This window comes from Protopterus annectens, chromosome 10.part0 (genome assembly GCF_019279795.1).
Source record: "Protopterus annectens isolate FY-2018-M chromosome 10.part0, PAN1.0, whole genome shotgun sequence".
Taxonomy (NCBI): Eukaryota; Metazoa; Chordata; order Ceratodontiformes; family Protopteridae; genus Protopterus; species Protopterus annectens.
The window spans coordinates 1,419,717,779-1,419,739,472 of record NC_056744.1 but is presented as its reverse complement, the minus strand read 5'-3'; the positions used below and the strand labels follow the sequence as shown (position 1 = coordinate 1,419,739,472).

At 38.9% G+C, this 21,694-nt stretch overlaps 1 pseudogene; it reads right to left on the bottom strand.

Annotated features, from left to right (window-relative positions):
* Positions 1–5,806, bottom strand: part of LOC122814294 — a 56,798-nt pseudogene extending 50,992 nt beyond the window's left edge.
* Positions 5,807–21,694: the final 15,888 nt, after the last annotated feature.

The following is a 21,694-nucleotide window of genomic DNA, read 5'->3' as shown; positions in this document are numbered from 1 at the left end:
CCCTGACGGACTACACTTTTGAATGGCCTCTTTGTAGAGGTGGACTCCCCAATCCTAACCTCCTGGGTCCTGTCTGTGAGCCAGTTGCCTATCCACCATATTGCTAGTTGTTTGTTAGTAATTATGAAAATAAGCAATATTTCCATATGTACTTAATATTCCAAAACCAAGTGACTTACAAACTGCTATGTGACATTAAATGAAACCTTAGATATTGTTGAAGAAAACTGTCTTTGTTAAACATGCACTTATAGAGGAATTTCTTGTTGTCATGTGAAACCTTATATCTGGTTAACACAAATGTTCTAACAATATATGTCTGGGCTGTTAAGTTTTCAAGATATTAACATTTTTTGTGAAAGTTTACTAAAAATATAATTTGGGGATTGTGTGCATTATAATGTATTGCAGTATGTATGGAAAGGACTATGAATGCACAGACTATTATCACTGTAAATAATACTTCTTTCTGATAACATTGCTATATGTACAGTTTTTCCAGCTTTTACTGTTCACAGAATATTTGCATTTGTTTGTGTAATGCTTTTTAAGTTTACTTTTCAGAAAATGTTCAGGAATGCAAGATGTGTGTAAGTTGCTAGAGGTGTGACATGTATAAAAGCAATAATCCACTTCTTTTTGTGAATATATCAGGATTTAACCATGATTGGCTTTATTTAATCAGTCAAGCTTTGCCCTCATGAGCAAACCACACCAACTGTAGGTAATTTGTGATATTCCCATGCACAGTCATGGATTATTGCTTAAGTATCAGGTTGTTTTTTTAATTTTTTTTTTTTTGGTACTCTAGTCACATTTATCTGTCTTCTGTCCAGGAGATGCAAGGATGTATTTTTTAAATAATTTTTAACACATTATTTCCTAGTGCTGGTGTGATGATGTGAGGTAGTGCCAGCTGTGCCAGGGGGAGTAGGACAGTGGATGTGGATCATATGCTAGCATAGCTAGCTGGAGTTCTGTAAAGAATTATATGTCATTTGAATATCAAACTGATTTGTACAGATGCTTGTGTTAAAAATGTATTTGTAAAGTTGCTTGTGTTAATATGTATCAACAGTGGGTCCTGCTGGACAGAAAAGAAATATACATGTATGTCATACTGTATTGTTGTAACTGATGAAATGTATATATTTTATTACATGATACTAGAAGGGAAGGAGTTAGGCTTAGATCAGCTAACCCTAAGAAACATGGCCTGAAATTAAATGACTTGGTTTAGGCCACAAAGATTTTATCTTTCAAGTCTGAATGCAGCCAGAGATGCACTGTCTGTGAAAAGCCTGGGCTGGGATCATGCTCTATTGTCCTTAGTGGTGAACTAATTGCTACCCTGGGGTGCCAGAGAGTGGCTTGTTAGTTTCTGCAGAAAGGGTGGAAGTGTTGGAATAGTTTACAGTTTCCAGATGTTGTAAGAAATCTTAGCTAAGGTTCTATGTGACACATCAGTGCCAGATCCTGGCTCAGTTTCTAGTGAGAGGATAGTGTGAGATTCAGAGAGTCAGGTGACCAGATGTAATGTCATTCTGTAGCTAGCACTGAAATTGTGTTTGAATACTAGTGAAAGATGTGGGGTGGGCACTCTGTTTTTGCACCTGACAAGACACTCATCCACTTTCATCTTTTGCCTTGCTTTAATAAGTAACTAGGGGACAGTAATTCTTTTGTCAGTTAAAAAATATAATGAGATAAGCTAAATGTTTTTTTCTGTATCTGAGTCTTTCCTTTGGTGTTTATTTTCTGTGATTGCAACTCTGTTGTATATTGTAAACAGATATTCAGTATGTTCATGTTTCTTTTTTTTATTATTGACTATTACATATATCTAAACCTTTCATTGTGGCTAGTCTTTTAGAAAATATTTAACCTTTGAGAGTACTTACATTTATTTAGTGGCAATTTTCCTGAAAGTCTTGCTGCTTGGTTAAACACTACAATTTGTATAAGTATTAATTTTACCAAGTCAACTGAGTACCCAAAGAGCCTTAAAGTAGCTGGCTTTGGGTGTTCTGGTGACAGTAAATCTATCTTATAAATGGATTGGAGGTGGCTGAGTGGGTAAGCTGTGCCAGCCTTTCCCAAGTGTGTGTGTGTGTGCGTGTGTGTGTGTGTGTGTGTGTGTGTGTGTGCGTGTGTGTGTGTGAAAATGAAATATCAAAGGGAGTGTATGTGACAGCTACTTTGAACAAGGACACTGAGAGCACTGATTTCACAGAGAAGGAGGTGGAGGACTTGGCTTGGAGCACCATGCTAAGGACTCAGCTCTATAGTGGTCAGTGGGGAGTCTTATTTGGGGCCTGTAGAGAAAGTTCATCCTCTGGACTGGAGTGTGCATTTCCTGTGTGCTCTTAAGGGAAGTTGTACTTAGTGCAGACAGCTGCATCTGAAAATAGTGTGTGTGTGTGTGTGTGTGTGTGTGTGTGTGTGTGTGTGTGTGTGTGTGTGTGTGTGTGTGTGTGTGTGTCTGTTTTTCTCACAGTGACCATTCCCCACTGGTGTCAGTGGTGAGGATTGAGGTTCTTGATAACTGGCCCAGAGGAGTAACATCACAGCTGGTTCACTGACACAATTTCTGTAAAGAACTCTTCCCTATGAAATTATTGAAGTCATATGTGCTAGTGTAGCTGGTTTCATCATATCTGCCATTTTTTTTAAGTTTTGTGCTAGCGTTATCATCAGCTCAGTTTTTCCTTTGATGGGTATTTATCCATTCAGGGATTTTGCTGTACTGTCTACTAATATATTGTGTGTACTTCCACTTGCTTTCCTTATTTTATTGCTGAGATATGCAAATATTATCTGTCTTCATAATTACTAGTGTTGTCATATCATCTCTCTTATAGTAAAGTGAGGTTATATTTTCTGTCATTTTGTTACCCAAGTGTTTTTTAAACTCGTGCTTCTGATTTGTGGTACTCCACAAATGTACTGGAAGTGCTCACTATTTTAGTCAGATGTACCAGCTTTTCATGAGCCTTTATCCAGATTTTTAGCATTGCAGGTTACCTATGAACTTATGAACCATCAAATGCATTGTACGACAAAGAAACTCAGCTGTACCCTTGGTTAAATCCAGATCCCTAGGACTAGTGCAGTCTGTTCCTCATTTATTGTTTAGAAAACTGTGACCTGTATGCTTCTGTGCTCCACTTGGCTGGGCACCAAAGAGCTTCATATCATACAGTCCACTCCGTTGGCACAAACATATCGAGGCAAACTTCATATCATACAGCGTTCTCTGTGGGCACAAACATATCGAGGCAAACTTCATATCATACAGCGCACTCTGTGGGCACAAACGTATTGAGGCAAACTCAGAATATAGTCTCCCTGTATTTGTTCTTCCAATGCTTCCAGATTACTCGTAAATAACTCCCTTTAGCACTGTGGAAGGGTTTTACTTTATTCCTACTTCATTAAAGACTTCAAACCTCAGTTCACTGTTACTGCAGCCTCTAAACCTGACAGCTGAACCAAATGTGTTGCCAAAGCAAACCTCTCCTCCACCAAATTTCTTGTGTGCAGCTGGACCTAACTCCCCTCACCTAATTCCTTTTGACTAGGTGTGACTAACTGAATATAAGAATAAGAATAATACCCATGTGTTACCTAGGTAGGGATGCTGGACACATAGTGCCTTTTCAGAAGTGACCTGGGGAAAAGTTTTCTCTATAGACCCAGAGAGAAATATCCAAAGTATTGCAAAACATTTAAGAACAATAATTTACAATCTTTAAAAATAATACAAAAAATAACTACAGTTTAAGTAATTATACCAAATTTAGACATAATATGAAATAATAGGTTAAGAATAGATATAATTTAGATGTTGTTGATTTAATAGAGAAATTTTAGCCAGTTTGTACAGAAATGAAAGGTAAGTTAGTATACTACAAACTGGAATTGCAATATGAAGCGAGAGAAAAATCAAGCTTATGGTATATTCAGAGAGAAAGCTAGGGTGGTGAGAAACTGATAGAAGTAAGGAAGTGAGCAAAGAAGGGAGAGTAAGGAGATGTAAGGTATGAACAGGTATTTATTCACATCTAGGGATATAGTTTATCTTGGTGCTGAGCAGGTGTATTAGAGGGTGAAATCTACTTGACTTAGTTATTAGCAACATTATACCACTGTGCTCTACACACTCTTGGTGGTCCTGACCATTAGAACCCATCTCAATATGCTGTCACACCCCAGTATCTGTAAGGATCCAAATCAAGCAAACCTGTTTACAACTATCTGAAGACCTGATGCAGTTTAAAAGCTCCCTAACCCTTTCTAAATACTACCTCAACAAATGGATGAGAATCCACAAATATATCCCAGGAATGCCACTCTCCAAACCGGCATGGAAAGGAGCAACATTTAGTGGAAATTGTACTGTTTAGGGTACAAATTATCCTCTCAGATCAACTGCCTAGCAACAACCTTTGGAAGTACAAACCTATCTGTTTTACTAACAGCTTTGTTTATACCTTTACAACTTATATATGTACTTGTCTTAGACTTCAGATATAACAACACGCGAAGTGTGGTTTGTTTGTATGTATTGTTAGATCACGAGCAGTTATACATGTATGTGATGTGAATAGCAGAGCTGTTTGTCAAACTATTACAAAAATACAAATATAATAGAGGGTTGGCACAGGATATGTCAATGCTATTTCTGTGTTGTAATGTTGTGTCAATACTAAACTGTTGCAATGGCAGTATTATAGTAAACATTTTGAGTAAATCTAAATAAAATGTATGTACTTGTAGTCTTGCAGCACTGCGCAGACTGCAATATTTAAGTGACATTTCACCAATCTAAAACTGAATATGTTAAAGAAGAAGTGATTGTGTAACAGTACAATTGATTGCAAAGTGTGAGCTATAATTACTAAAGTCATGTTATGACTGACTCATCAGTGTCAGATGGTGTTGCTTGCCACTGATTGCTGCATCACACTTGACTTGGTGCCTTGTGGTATTGGTAGTAAAGTCTGTAACCAGGGTTACCACCTGTCTATCTTTAAGCAGGACAGTCTCTATCCAGCAGCTGGATCCTGTGAAAAAACATGAAAATCTCAAATGCCCTGGGATTTTAGGATGGAAAATATTTCTTAAGTATCCTCCAATGCCTGCATAAAACAGTTATTTTGTCTCTACCCCTTCACCTGATACTGTATTAACCAAAACAATTAACTCAATTTCTACAGTAATGTGCTTTAATTTTGTCAGAAAAATGAAGTCCATTCATTTGCAATGGTAGTCAGGGTGGTTTGTCCCACAAAAGTTCGCATTTCTGTATTAAACAAAGCAGCTCCCTAAACGTCTTAAAACACTGTCTTAATGAATGGATGAGAAACCTCAAATTTAACTTAGGACTGTCTCCCTCCAAGCCCTTAGGAAAAGAACACCATTTAGCAAGAATTGCATTAGCTACACATTTTCATAAGCCTATTTTTCAATAGTGATAGGCATTCCAAATACTAGTAATGCAGGAGAGAGTATGACATTTGACTTAATGACTCATCTGAAAGAGTGGTAACCCTTGTTTATAAATGTTAACAAATCTGTAGCAAATGTCATAGCTGGGAAAAGTGATTTAATTCTCTAGCAGCCATGTCCAAGTGTACGCTGCTCACCCTACCTCTGCAATGATACACAAGGAAGCTTTAGTGACAGTAATGAGTGCTTCTGTCACTGCATCGGTGTCTAACACAGCTGCATCTGTGTCTAACACATCTGTGTCTTTTGCAAGGTCAATTCGTACTTCTTCTCCTATTGGTGTTACTACTGACATTTTATCTATTGAACCAGCACACGCTTCTAATATTAATGATGCCAACCATATTCAATTTATTGCATAAGTGGTGCCTGACACAGCGTCTACTACAGAAGCTTTGAGAGCTAAGAATACATTGAACTGTGTTACTACTGGCCTTTCTTCCACCAGTTTAATTAGTGAAAATTAATTTACAGTTGCTTTTAACTCTAATCCTGATGCTTTTTCTCTTGAGCATAACATAGGGATGTTTACTGTTCCCTCAATGGTTGCTTCAGGATTTTCCTGCCCTGCTTCTACTACGAGGAATGCTTTCACTTTAATTAATGACCCACTGCAGTTTGTAACAAGCAACAGTGAGCATAACCCTTTCTCTACTGATTTAGAGTCAGTTTACTACCGCAATCAAGAGCATGTTTCTGTTTCTCGACAGAACAATGTTTTTGAATGTAAGCCATGGATTTTTAAGTTGGAAAAACTTCTTTTGACTTTCAAAAGTATAGAAGTAGGCAACCATTATTTGAAGGTTTGCATTCAACACAGTACAGTGCATAAGGCACTGCATTTCAACAAATTTCCCAACAGAACCACTATTAATTCTGATCTATACAAGAACTTATGTCATGTTTACAACGAAGCTGGATTAAGTGGCTTAAAGATATTGGTGGCTGATAACACTAATACACTAATTGAGTTAAAGGCTGATATCACTCAACATTCACAATTCATCCTGTATAAGCATCTTTATGACTCTATTTCTCCTAAAATCACCAGGCATGTTGCTACTGTTGCTTATAAGAAAAAGAAAAAGTTAGACAGGGATTTGCAACTGTACAGCATGAATCAAACTTATCCCATTCATGCAGGTAAACAGCAGGGCTTCAGTGATTCTCGTCAGATGCCATTTTAGCACCAGAGTACTCAGCCTTCAAACTCTGACGTTATTAGGACTGTACGTAACGGTTCTAAGAGTAACTCCTTTTTAGACCCAAATGATTTCCCATCTCTTAGGTCTGAAAATGTTTATCTTAGGTCTGACAATGTTTATCAACAAGGCCAGTCTGTTCAGCTCCCCCCAACCTGATTTTACTCCTCAGCAGGGCCAGTCTTTTCAGCCACTCTCTTCATCTTTACCTGAATTCAACTGTTACACAACAACAGAAGTGACTGGTGGAGTCCATCCTTTTTTAACGTCACCCACACGGACTCCTATTCAGATCACCAGCGAATCAGACACTCAGAGAAGGTCAGATACTAGAAGCACTACAAGAGGGAGAGGAAAAGGCAGAATGAAAAGGATCATGTCTATTCCACCAAGGCATATTGGCACGAGGAGCAGCTACAAATTAATTGTTCCTTAGACTTAGCAGTTATTCTGTTTTGGCTACTACCATTTCTTGTTTAGCCAATAGCCAAGATGCATATCCAGCCTCTAAAGGTTCTCCAGCTACTGATGTTTCTCCAGTATTTAATTTGTCTGACAAAATTCTTAATGTAGACCATTTAAGTATTCTTAGTAAAAGGTTTACTTTCATTCCATCTCAAAGAGCTAGTTTGCCAGATTTATTGTTAGAACTAAGACTGTTTATTCGTAAACTGAATTTAAAAGTTATTTTTAATGATAATGGCAGTGAAACTCATGGTGTGTCCACTCAGTCTTCTGCTGTTTCCAGTTCCCCAGTAGTTCACAGAAACAAGTTAGATGTGTCTGTTTTGAAAAAGAAAAGTTTATTTAACCCTCCTTTGCATCATACCTTATCTTCCCTTTTAAGGGTTTGCGACACTGATTTCAGGAAAGTTCTTAGTGCACATAATTCACACAAGTGGTTTAATCTTAGTGCCTCTGAGAAATCTTCCCTTCATGATCTTTCTAAAGACAACAATCTCAGAATAATGAAAGCAAACAAGGGCACTGGCATTGTACTCATGCAACAACTTAAATACATTGACAAAATTGAAGCCACCTTAAAAGACGATTTCTATGAACAGGTTTCTATTGACATAGTTTATAAGCAGCTTGCCTACATTGGCAATGTTCTTAATACTTTAAAGAGTAATCACCTTATAACCTCTGAAGAATTTTTGTTCATGAACACCCCCAACTCCAATCTGGCAAAGTTATTTGGGATCCCCAAAGTTCATACAAATGTGTTAGACCCACCCTTCAGACTGATAGTGTCTAACAAGCAAACCAAAACTGAAAGCATCTCACAATACATAAACTACATTTTGAATCCTTTTGCTCAAGCCACCCCATTTTACATGAGGGACTCATGGGACTTTCTGAATGAACTGTTTTTAGCTGACTTAGATTTTTCCAACAGCATTTTGGTCACTTTAGATGTAGTTGCTATATACACCAGTATGCCTCACACTAAAGGTCTTAACTACATTAAACACTTTCTTTATAAGTTTGCCAAGTTCCCGAAGAAGAATCTAGATACCCTTTACCAACCTATGGCCTTAATTTTACAGAATAATTTTTTTTCATTTCAACAAGCTCATTTACAGACAAGTACATGGTGTGGCTATGGGATCTAAAATGGCCCCAGCTTTTGCTAATCTGGTTTTGAGTGAATGGGAGCTAGACACTCTTATACATCTGCCAGGTTATCACCTCACCCAGCTATACAAACGTTATATTGACTATATATATTTTTGTGTAGAATGGGACTGAACAGCAGCTCCTTTTTTTCGTGCAGTCCTCACTTGTTTTTTTGCAATTTGTCATAGCTAACAAAGGCTCTTCAGTTTCTTTCTTAGACACCACCCTTTCGATTAATAAAAATACAGGGAAGATTTCTTCCACTATTTTCAGAAAAGACACTCTTTGTAACAATTATTTGGATTTTAACAGTCAATATACACACGTCATGAAGAAAAATGTAGTTAAAGGCCAATTCATTAGATTATCCAGACTATTAAGCGAAGATGATGTTTTTGAATTAGGGTCTGACAAGTTGATTTCTTTGTTTAAAGAGAAGCATTACCCTGCAGTTTTACTGCACAACATTAGAAATGAAGTTAGACTCTCTAGGGTCATCAAATTCAAACCTATCTTAAAATATGGGTTCACTCCTTCTCCAAGAACTCTTACAGAAGATGACCACACTCTGAGTTTTTCTCTCCCTATATAGAGAGATGTAAAAGCCATCAGGGATGTCATCACAGACAACTGGAAAATTATTCAGAGTGAAAGCAATATTAAGGATCTAGTAGGGGCATATCCTAATTTCACTTTTAAAAGAACTAAAACTCTTAGATCATTTTTTGAGAACAAAGCCCAGCCTTTTTTGTTGTCTTGTCAAGATAGTAGTTCCACCCTTAAAGAAATGACAGTTTGTGGCCATTGTGTTTGCTGTGATTTTATTCTCAGAGGTGACTCCTATTTCTTTAAACATTGTAATGTTAAAATTAATTTTGTTAAAAGTTTTAATTGCAACAGTTCCTTGGTGGCCTATGCTGCAGTTTGCTCCACATGCCATTGCTTTTATGTTGCCAAGACTATGAGAAAGTTAAGTGACAGAATTAAAGAACATAATGCAGCCATCAGACACAAAGACTTAACAAATGAACTTGGCAAACATAGCTGTAAGTGCCCTGATTTCATTAAAGTTTTTGTTCCTTGTTTTAGAACAAGTTCCTGACTTTTTTGATGATTCTGATAACCTTTTACAGTTGCTTGAACTGAAGTGGCAACTGAGGCTCAATGCTGAATTCTACCCATGTTAAAACAAGTCTTTAAATCTTAAATGTGCACTGAGATGGCTTCTATAGCTGTATTCTACATGCTTATATTGTGTAATTTTATATTCTTACCCACCCACTTTTACTATAATCTCTTCATCATTTATGTCATTAAATTCTAAGGAGGTTTAATTGGACAGTGTGTACATAGTTACAGTTCTGATGTTTTCTGACTGTTAAAGTTACAGTTTTTTTTACTTTTGGCTCATTCTGAAGAAGTTCCAGCACAGTAAAGGAACAAAAGCTTATTAACACATCAGAGGGTTTGAATTTATTTTATTTCAGTGATATTTTTTTCTTTTTTCACTTCAGTTTAGTTTTCAGAAGTGTTTTCAGTATTTAATATTTTCTTCTAGTGATTGTCGGTTTTTATTTGCAAAAGTGATTTCATGTATGTGTAAGCATTTTCCATGGTGTATGCCTCTATGTATTTATATATAGCTATAACAGTTTTACATAATGTGTATTATTGCATGTTCCTGGAACATGTTGATTATTTTATATGCAAGTGCTACTTTAAGCTTTATTTTATATTGTTGAAATGTAAGAGTTGTTAGTGTAATTTGCCTGTATTTTCAGAAATATACCATAGACTTTATTTATTTTTATTTTTATTTTACATTTGTTGACCGGGCTAGTCTAGCTGGAGATATTTCCATTTTCAGTAGAGGCCCGAGGAGAAAAGCTCCAAAGAAGTAAAAATTTATACATACATAAAAATCAACATACATAACAATAAGACATTTAGTAATCAGGTTAGTAATAACAAAACAGCAACATTCTTCAAAATTCTTCTAATAAGTTAGTATAACATGAATTAATTACTACCACACACAGAGAAATTCCAAATAACATCATACAGGAATAAAAATACTTGGAGATAAAGATACAAAGATAATAAGTAACAAAAGTAGAACAATAAGAATGGGGTAAGGAATATGAAGGGGTTAGAGGAGAAGAAAGCAAGTTAAGATAGTTAACAGGGAAAGAAGCAAGGAGAGGATGAAAGGGGAGAAAAGAAAAAGCCCAGTGGAGAATAGAGTGAAACCAGAGTAAGAGAGATAGTTTAAGATAAGTAGTACTAGTGGAAAGTTAATCAGGTTTACAACAGGAACAAAGCCAGTGATTTTGGAAGTGTCGTTTAATATTTTGTTTGAAAAGAGGCAGAGAGGAAATCATTGTTATGTTAGTAGGTGACAAATTCCATTTTGTACCTACAGAATTGGTGAATAGGGAGTTACCAGCAGTGTTATTAGATTTTATAGAAGTAGTCAAGAGTTTACTAGAAGAGCGGAGAGAGTTTAGATTGTTATAGGGGATGATGAGTTGGGAGAGTATAGGGGTGTTATTTGGTTGGTACAGTATTTTATGGGCCAGAATGAGTTGATGGATAGCAAGATAGTTTTGAATTTCAAGCCAGCCTAGTAGTTTCAGGTTAAGACAATGATGGGTTCTGTAGGGGTTCCCAGTAGTGAAGCGAGCAATGTTATTGTAGCAGGTAGCCAATTTGTTAAGGTTGTTTTTCTTGAGGTTGGTAAAGATGGGTGAAGCATAAAGAAGAGTAGAAATAAGATGGGAGTGAGTGATCCTAGTTCTAGTAGCTGGTGTAAGAAATGGTCTAATTCGATACAAGGATCCTATTTTTCTGTTGACTAGTTTTATAGAGTTGTTAATATGTTGGTCAAAAGAGAGATTATTATCAATGGTAATACCTAACAGTTTAGTTGTAGAGTCAGGTGAGATGACAGTGGCACTGTTGGAGGAGATATTAAAGTTTAAGGGGGAGGTCCTGGAAGTGGGAGTAAAGAGAAGAAGTTTAGTTTTTTTAGCATTTAGTAAGAGGAGTCGACTGGAGAACCATGTTTCCACGGTATTAAAGACATTTTGGGTAAGAGAGATCAGTTCTGAAGTGGAAGATGCTGAGCAGATGAGCGTAGAATCATCGGCATATTGAATGCATGTAGCTTGAGGGATTATTGTTTGAAGATCATTAATGAAGAGAGAAAAGAGAAGTGGGCCAAGGATAGAGCCTTGAGGAACTCCGATAGAAACAGGCAAAAAAGAAGAAATGTGGTTATCCCATAGAACTGCCTGTTTTCTGTTTGTGAGATAGGAATTAAACCATGTAATGGCTGAGGTATCAAAAGAGAGAGATTCTAGAGTCTTAATTAATAAAGTGTGGTTGACCATATCAAATGCTTTAGAAAGGTCAATGAAGAGGGCAGAAGAGAGTAAGTTGTTGTTACTGTTCTGATTAATAGTGTCTACAAAGGAAAGCAAGGCAGTAGTAGTACTGTGATGTGGTCTAAAACCATGTTGACAGTCTGCTATAATGTTGTGAAGAGAGAGATATTGCACAAGTGGATGATGGATACATTTTTCCATAATTTTTGCCAAGGGTGAGAGGAGAGCAATAGGTCTATAGTTAGAATAGTCAGTGGAGTTTCCACCTTTATGAAGTGGGATAATATGAGAGGCCTTCCAGATATCAGGGATGGTTTCTTCTTTGATGGTCCTATTTATGAGAATAGATATAAGATATGCGATGACCTTGGCAGCCTTTTGAAGAAATAGTGAAGGGAGCTTGTCAGCAGAGGGGGTGCAAGGTTTTAGTTTGAGAAGGAGTCTATAAATGTAAGATGTAGAGATAGGTTGTAGAGAGAATTTAAAGGAGGAGTTAGTTAGGTTACTTGGTAGACAGAAGTTGTTGGCATTTAGTTGTTTAGCTAGAGCTTGCATAGTTTCAGTGAAGAAAGAGTTAAAAGCATCTGCAGTTTGTTGAAGGGTGTTAGGGTCAGCATTAATTGGGGAAGGTGTTTTAGAGGTTCCTGGGGAGAGGAGTTTATTGACTGAGGACCAGAAGAGCTTAGAATTATTAAGATGATTTTGCTGTAGTTCAAGGTAGAATTTCTTTTTGTCAGATATTACTGCCTTTTTAGTTAAATTTCTAAGCTGACGGAAGTGTAAAAAGTCAGGGTTATTTCTGTGGGATCTCCATGAGGCCCAGACTTTATTTCTAGTAAGAATAAGTTTTTTAGTTTCATGGGAGAGCCAAGGGGCTGAATTAGATTTCATTCTAATACTATGTTCAGGAGCATGTTTATCAAGAATGGATAAAAAAGTTGTATTAAAGTAGATTACCGCATTTTTAAGAGGAAGCATTTTTAAGGGGTTCCAGTTACATAACCCAAGTTCAGTCTGAAACAGGTCTGGATTAAAATTTTTGATGGTGTGTACTTTTCTTATAATGTGGGGGATAATACAATCAGTCTTTTCCCTAGTTATGAAAGTTTGACTTCTGCCTGAAATTTATGTGAATAGTAGATATAGCTGTGAAATAGAATAAAACATTTCATATCAAGTGTGCATAACTGTTGTTTGTGTATGTTGGCCATAATAGCAATAAGTATGTATTTAATGTGGTATATAATAAAAATGTTACTACTATTTATTGGTTTTATGTATAAGTTAATATATGTGGAAAATATGGGCTGCCTGTATTTTTTAGTTTGCAGTCATGCAGTTCATTGTGCTTGCTAAGTAAAATGAAGACTGTTTGTTGAAGCTTAACAATAATGCGTATTAAAGTGGGCATAATGGCTGTTAGTGAGTTTAGGACATAACTGTTGGTGACCTGGGTTACCAATTCTTTTATTACTGTTACCTTCAAAAAAACAGCTGTTGTTGGAGAGCCACAAAAGTATACAACTGGCATCATTGGTGAAACTTATACAACAGTTCCCAGCCAAACAAAAAAACAACTGTTGGATATCAAAGGGTATAGTTGCACATAGGAAAGAGATGTGAACTCCAGAAGAGACCCCCCCATGCAGATTGAAGTTGCAATGCAAAGGGTGGGCTGTTGCATTTCAGACTGGTAACAGTGAGGAGCTAAAATCATTGTCTCTGCATTCCCATGCATAAGACCACAGTGATGTGCAGAGATACAAGGCAATGTGCTCTGCTGTGTTGTGGTACTCTATCCCCAGTTGTGGAAGAAGTAGTTGAAAATTTTCAGTGTTTGTTGCAGATATTCCTAGTTAAAGAGATTTTGACAGCATTACATTGTGTTTGAATGTAGGAGAGATTCTTTGCAGATAAGGTGAAGATTCCATTGCAGGTACCACTGAGGTGATTTCCACAATGGCTAATAACCTTACTGATCTTACATGTAATCCATTGCGGATGGTATACATTTAGTACAGTTCTGTAAATTGCACTTACTCATAGTAGGAGCTCAAATTCCTCACTGCAGATTGGTCTGCTCGAGGAGGGAAAATCAGTGGTCAGAATGAAAAATCTTCAAGACTTTCTTGCCTAAATGTTAAACAGTAGTGTTTTCATCCTGACCTAAACAAACAAGAAATAACCACCACACTATTTCCCCAGCAGTAACCATATACAATACTAGGGGGTGGAGAATGGGTGTGGCTACTGCAGCAGTGAGCAGTAAAAACATTTACTGTTATTGGTCAGTGCAACTTACACTGCTGTACTGTGTATATCATTCCAACTGCTGCACAACGTACACTGCTATACTGTGTTCATCATTCCTATTGCTGCACAATTTACACAGCCATACTGTGTTCATCATTCCTATTGCTGCACAACTTACACTGCTGTACCATGCTCATCATTCCTACTGCTGCACAACTTGCACTTCTGTACTGTGCTCATCATTCCTATTGCTGCACAACTTACACTGCTGTACCATGCTCATCATTCCTACTGCTGCACAACTTACACTTCTGTACTGTGCTCATCATTCCTATTGCTACACAACTTACACTGCTGTACTGTGCTCATCATTCCTACTGCTACACAACTTACACTGCTGTACCATGTTCATCATTCCTACTGCTGCACAACTTACACTGCTGTACCGTGTTCATCATTCCTACTGCTGCACAACTTACACTGCTATACTGTGTTCATCATTCCTACTGCTGCACAACTTACACTGCTGTACTGTGTTCATCATTCCTACTGCTGCACAACTTACACTGCCGTACTGTGTTCATCATTCCTATTGCTGCACAACTTACACTGCCGTACTGTGTTCATCATTCCTACTGCTGCACAACTTACACTGCTGTACTGTGTTCATCATTCCTACTGCTGCACAACTTACACTGCTGTACTGTGTTCATCATTCCTACTGCTACACAACTTACACTGCTGTACTGTGCTCATCATTCCTACTGCTGCACAACTTACACTACTGTTCTGTGTTCATCATTCCTACTGCTGCACAACTCACACCACTCTACTGTGTTCATCATACCGACTGCTGCACAACTTACACAGCTGTACTGTGGTCATCATTCCTACTGCTGGGCAACTTACACTGCTGTACTGTGTTCATCAGTCCTACTGCTGCACAACTTACACTGCTGTACTGTGTTCATCATTCCTACTGCTGGGCAACTTACACAGCTGTACTGTGTTCATCAGTCCTACTGCTGCACAACTTACACTGCTATGCTTTGCTCATCATTCCTACTGCTGCACAACTTACACTGCTGTAATGTGTTCATCATTCCTACTGCAGCACAATTTACACAGCTGTACTGTGTTCATCATTCTCACTGCAGCAGTGAGCAGTTCAAATATTTACTGTTATTGGTCAGTGCAACATACATAGTTGTATACTGTGTTCATCATTCCTACTGCTGCAGTAGCCTTTAGGTTATAAGGGATGATTACCAAAGTCTATCCAACATGGGAGGAGGAAGGATATGAAACCAGAAGCCCTTGGATAATGGTCCTAACAAAGCCAGTCCTAGATCTAGAGAACAAAATTGAGTTTGTAATGGCTTATAAAGGTATGTATAGAGGATCATATAGCTGCCTCTAGCATACTTCTAGAATCCACCCCTTCCTAATACGCTTCAAAGAAGACAAGGCCCTCATAGAGTGTGTCTTGATACTGCCTAGAACTGATTTACCATGATGGGTCTAACAGAAATCAATACCTGAGGACAAACATCTGGAAATACTCTGCTTTGACACAGGCTTTCCAGCTTGGTTCTCTAAAGCTAGTGCCTGAGCTGCCTATGGATATATAGAGTTTGTAGAAGCCTTTCAACCTCATTCTGTGATTCAAGCTGGAACTCTGGAAAATTGATAGCCCGATTCAAAGTAAATTCTGAAGCAACTCTAGGCATGAATGAGGGATTTCTTCTTAATGACACCATATCCTTCTGGAAGACCAGATAGGGTTCACCTACCATAAGAGCTTGTAACTCAGATACTATTCTTGCAGATGTCAGCCCAATGATAATAATTGTTTCCCATGTAATGAACTTTAAATATGCTTGATGTGAAGGTCCAGGTGGAAATATGATCAACTTTTCAAGTAGAAAGTTAAGATCTGAGGAAGGAACAACCTATTTGCTTGCAGGTCTAAGGTACAACACTCCTTTCAGAAACTGTTTCACTAACAGTATTAAGAAAGCAGAGGATTCTTGGGAAGACATGCTGAAATTGCTGTAAAATATACTTTGACAGAGGAGTGCAAAAGGCCAGAGGCTAGTAGCACACACAAACATTTGAGTATCCGTATCCCTGATACGGCCCTGGTTATTGACTAGGCACCAACAAGAAAATTTCTTCCACATGCCAATATAAGATTTTCTACTAGCACATTCTCTTTCCCCCTTTAGTACCTGTTGTACACCCTCTGAAAAGAGGTGCCTAAAGGTATTAGAACTGAATCACCCAGGCAGATGGTTGAAGATATTCATGACTGGAATGTATCAAACTCTCCCTGTGTTGTGTGAATAGGTCAGGATTGTGAGGAAGCTTGTGGTAACTGCCCTTGGCCAAGTCCATAAGAAGGGATAACTAATGTTGCCTGGGCTAAAAGAGAATAACAAGAATTATTGTTGGAGGGTCCTTCAGAATCTTCAGAATTACTCTGGATATCAGTGGAAAGGGTGGAAATGCATAAAGGAACATTACTATCCAAGGGAATGAAAAAGTATCTGTTTTCCTGTCCTGTTTGTGAGTCTTGATGCAGAGTCTACTGAGTTATCTGTTTTGAAAGGAAGCAAACAGTTGTACTTGAGATGTTCTCCACAAATGGAACAATTCTTGGAAGTACTACTCATTGAATTTCAAGTTGTGAGGGTCTGTCCTGGTCTTGCTCGGTTGGTCTGCCAGTATGTTTTGCTCTGACAGAATATAAGGTAGTTTGAGGGTTAAAAAGTGATGAAGAGCGAATGTCCAAGTGATGATAGCTAGCCTGCACAGAGAGTAATACCTTGTGCCCCCTTGCTTGTTGATGTATATCACTGTGGTGTTCTCTGTAGTCACTTGGAGAGGTCCTAAGGACCATAGCTGATGAGATTTTAAGGCATTGATCGCACTCAACATATCCTTTATATTTATGTGCTTTGGTCTTTCTGAAAAATTAAACAGGCCTTGCTACCCCAATTGAAACTGCCCCTAATCTTACAGATTGACTTATAGGTTAAGGAGAAAAGGGGAGACCTGCATTTGCATGCATTTGTAGTCTCCACCACTGCATTTCCTTTTTTACAAAGGCCAAGATAGATATCTGAAAAGCCAGAGGATGCAAAGGTGGGTCCATGTGTTTTCTTAGATACCATTGAATCTTTTTTCATATATAACCTGGCAGAAGGAATTAGGAGAATTTTAGACACACAAACCCCAGAATCCTGAGAAACTCACTGATTGAAGACTAAGACTGAGCTAAGAACCTGAGGAAGGTTTCCAGATAAAAAATCACTTTCTTCTGCATCAAAAAGGGATTTTGCTGCAGATTGTCTATGTGGCAACACACCACTGGACCAGTAATCAAGGAGCTTCAATCCTCATTACTGGCACCTGTGGGGGATGTACACTAGGAGGATGACAAGTACACACACAGTATTTCCAGATGCAGCTTTCTGCATCAAGTGCAATTTCCCTTAAGAGCACACAGAGACCACAGTCAGTTTGAGTCTGGTTTCTCACTCTTCCTCCAGATCCCCAGTAAGACTCCCCACAGACACAGCTATAGAGTTGAGATCTCAGCTGAGTGACCAAGCCAAGACCTATAGCATGCTCTCTGTCCAACCAGTGCTTCATGTCCCTGCCCAAGTAGCTGACACACATGCCCCATGAGGTCTGATTTACATGCACATGCGCGCAAGCACACACACACACACACACACACACACACACACACACACACACACACACACACACACACACACACACACACACACACACACACACACACACACACACACACACACCTGGGAAAGGCTGATGCAGGCATACTAGCTATGCCTCCTTCTGCACAGACTATGAGGTAGTTTCACTGCCACCAGTCACTACCTTAAGACTCTTCCAAGGGTACCCAATATACTGAGCAATATTATTGTTTATTTTATTTTACATTTGTTTACTGGGAGAGTCCGACTGGGCATAAAACCCTTTTTCAGCAGAGGCCCGGGAAGAAAAGCACCATTGTTAGTAAACTATTTTGTTAGTAGAAAGAAAATTGTATAATACAATAAAGAAAAAAATAGTAATGGTAAAAAGACTAGAACAGAATAAATTGGTCAAGTGGGAGACAAGACCAATAATCTTGTATAACAATGCTTCTAGAAGACAGTTCTTACAGTAGTAGCAGGTAGTGACATTGTATACAATGAGAGTGCAATTACGATACCTAGTCTTATATACAGGTAGCATAGCAAACTGAAGACTTAAAATCTTATTAATATTAATACAAATGGCAGTTGGACCAAGAGCAAGGCTATTAGGAGTGGCCCGCACAGTGCCACCTAATAAATATGCAAGCACTCTCAAACCTTGTATAGCGCTACACAGATCAGCCACAATGAAAGGTGTAAATATGTTTAATAATAAATAATAAAAGAACAAGACAATTCTAAATATATATTCACAGTTACATCAGAGTTCAAAACCACAGGAAATATTTAAAACAACATTGGACAGTCTCAAATAAATAAAGAAAAATAATATCTAAACTAAGCTTTACTATATTCTTGACTGTATCTAAGAGAGTTATACTGTTCCCTGGAAAGTTACTTCTTTAGAGCAAGGCAGGTGTGGTGAATGGTTCTTGTCAGTCCAAGACCGAATACAGAATGCTCTGTCTCACTAAGAGACTTCTCAAATTAATATCTCAAATATTACTTCTGGGATAGCTTGTAGAATGACATCACTTCTTGTCATCTGACTTCTAGACCCCAGGCCAAAACAACTATTGACGGCAGCTGGTACCATTTAGCATCTACCTGTAAAGATATATAGATAAGGGCTTTTACTCAGATTTTTGGCAGATGCCAGAAGTCATAAAACAATTGCATTCCTTAATGCTTTCAAGACTAGTAATTAGTTCACCCTAAAGACAATACAGAAAGTTTCTCAGTACATACTCTGTGTTTCTGGCTGCATTGAAACCTGTCAGAAAGCCTCTTTATTATGTAGCGTATAAAGTAATTTAATTTCAGATATTTTCCTAAAGTTTGCTGGACTGAGGTAAACCTCCAGTTTCCTCTGTTAACATATACATTTAAACAGTTACAGTAGTGCATGTACATTTCTGTGCTCTTCCAGTAGGGCACACTGTGGATACATCTCAAACACAGCCCTTCACAAATACCCTTTTCAACACAAACATCTGTACAAATAGGTTTGATATACACATGACATAAACTTCTAATACATTTGTAACACCAGCATCTTATATGACATATAATTATTTACAAAATTCCAGCTAGCTGTGCTGGCAGTATCTCCTTTCATCACACTTCTTTTCCCCTTCACAGACTTAAGCTAGTTTTTCAAGTGACCCTTGAGAAATGTTGCTTGAGAGGGATGAGCCTATCTGGGAATACATTACCCCATTCCCTGTCTTGAAATTCCAGATGCCTTTGCATTGCTGACCCTGTACAGAGCTGCACTGTCATATCATATGCCTGCAACCCTAGGCTCCATCATAGTAACTTGGGATTTTTCTGGCTGGCTCTCTGTAGCCATAGATCCCCCTCATATTCCTCCTGCCTACTACTGCAAATACTAAGCACCAGGGCCTCCCTATCATGGTAAGTTTTCATGGTGTTAACATCGCACAGTTTGTGCCCCTGCCTCCTGCCTAGCAGTTCTACCATGCGGTTAACATCACTGACCTTCCTCACCATTTTGAAGGGTCCCTCCCAAGCTGCCTGCAGCTTGTTGTGTCTAACAGGAATGAGAACCATAACTTGCTGCTCCACAGCATACTCTAAGTTGAACGTTCCTGCCATACCAAACCTTTTTCTGATGTTGAGCTCCTGTCAGATTCTCCTGGGCCAAGCCCATGAGTTCCCTGAGCCTTGTCCTGAAAGTTTAGGACATATGACACAACATACTCTTTGTGGAATTCACACTCACCCTCCCACTCATAGCGGAACAAATCTAGAGGTCCCCTCACCCTATACCCATAGAGCAATACAAAGGGTGAAAACCTGTGCATTCCTAGGGTACCTTTCTGTAAGAAAACAACAGATGGGGCAAATATTTGTCCCACTCCTTCTTAAACTGGTCTGCAAATCTCTGTATAACAGTCTTTAGTGTAGAGTTTAACCTCTCCACAAGACCATTAGTCTGGCAATGGTAGGGGGTGGTCTTTAGGTGCGTCATCCCACAATGCTTCCACAAGAAAGCCAGCAAGGCTGACATGAAATTGGTACCTCTGTCAGTTAGTATTTTTTTTGGGAAACCTACCCTGCTGAAAATCTCTAACAAAACATTTGTCACCTTATCCGCCTCAATGGAGGACAGAGCCACTGCCTCAGGGTATCTGGTAGCATAATTTACTACCACTAGGATATACTTCTTCCCTGTGGAATGTGGGGTACTCAGAGGCCCCACAATATCCATAGCTACCCTCTGAAATGGCTCCTGAATCACAGGCAAAGGCATCAAAAGAGCTTTGACCTTGTCTCCTCCCTTGCCTACTTTTTGCAGGAACTGCACACAGTTCCTGCAGGACCCTGTTACATCCCTGGAAATTCCAGGCCAATAAAAGTTTTGCATAACATATCTCTCGGTACACTTTATGCCCATATGACCTGCAAAGGGAATGCTATGGGCCATGGCTAGAAGTGCCAGATGGTAGGCTCTGGGCACTACCAACTGCTGTATTCTCTCACCCTATAGACCTCTCTCAGGGGCCCACTCTCTATAAGGTAACCCTTTGTCCCAGTATACAAATTCCCCCTTTCCTTGAGAATCAGGTGCCTTCCTAGCTACCTCCCTCAAACCTTGTAGTGTAGGGTCTGAGAGCTGAGCTTGTCTAAACCCTCACTTTGTAACCCTTTCCAGCTCCCCTTCCACAGGAAGTATGGTATCGTCTGACAGTGGTGTCTCACTGTCAGCCTGGGTACTACTAATCACCTCTGCCCTTTCAGTCACTCTGTCCAAGAAAACATCAGTACCCACCAGCAGCTGTGGCTCACCTTCAATCTCACTGCTACAGGGTAGCTCCCTCTCTGAAGTAAACACCTCACCAGTCCTGGCTTCAAGTGTGCAGTCTGTCTGGGTCCCACCCAGGCTACCAAATTCACATGATTGTTTCCAAGCCTGGCTGCATGTAACTGCATGCATACAAGGTACTGTATTATCAAAATCATTTCCTATTAGAACATCTGCAGGGATATCCTCAAACATACCCAATTGCTTTCTTCTTCTTCTTTTTCCACCCTACCAGTCAAGGTGAACCCTAGCCAAAGGTATTTGGATTGGGGTCCCTTCTAAAGCTCTGACTGGAGTAGACTACCCAAGCAAGTAGTTCTCCTTTTTAGCCATTGCAGGCTTCATAGTGGTTAGGTCAGAGGCTGGGTCTCACTTGGCAATGGCCTGTTTCCCAACTACTAAGATAGGATATAAACTCTTGTGGTAGTTTGGTACCCTTGTTGTCTCTAGACATCTTACCACTGGCATTCTGTCATTCCCACTTGCTGGCTCCCCTACCTTCTGTTGTCCACCTTGCCTCCATGGACATCTATATGCTACATGGCCCAACTGGTTAGATTTAAAACATTTAATCCTTGATCCTGGCCATCTACCTGAACTAGTGGCTTCCCCTGCTAATTGTGGAGTCTGTTGGGGTGGTTTAGGCTGCCCACCATGGGTTCC